Here is a 309-nt window from a genome sequence, read left to right on the forward strand (position 1 = left end):
AATCACAATCGAATTTGAGGAGAATAATCGACTGTGATTGATCAATTTTTGCGACTTCCATTGTAGACTCCGCATTAAAGGCCCGGACACACACTTCTGCACAACGCATAATGCGTATAAGAAAATTGATTAGTCTATACACATGTGCATAAGGAAATAGACCAATCAATTTCCTTATGCTTACGCATATGCGTTGTGCAGAAGTGTGTGTCCGGGCACTTATTTATACATCATATATCGCACGTTATTATCCCACATCTTTATATACATATATATTGCACGTTATTATCCTATAAATATCATTTTTCA

This window comes from Temnothorax curvispinosus, unplaced genomic scaffold (assembly GCF_003070985.1).
Source record: "Temnothorax curvispinosus isolate PA1 unplaced genomic scaffold, ASM307098v1 QBEX01015798.1, whole genome shotgun sequence".
In the NCBI taxonomy this organism is placed as follows: Eukaryota; Metazoa; Arthropoda; class Insecta; order Hymenoptera; family Formicidae; genus Temnothorax; species Temnothorax curvispinosus.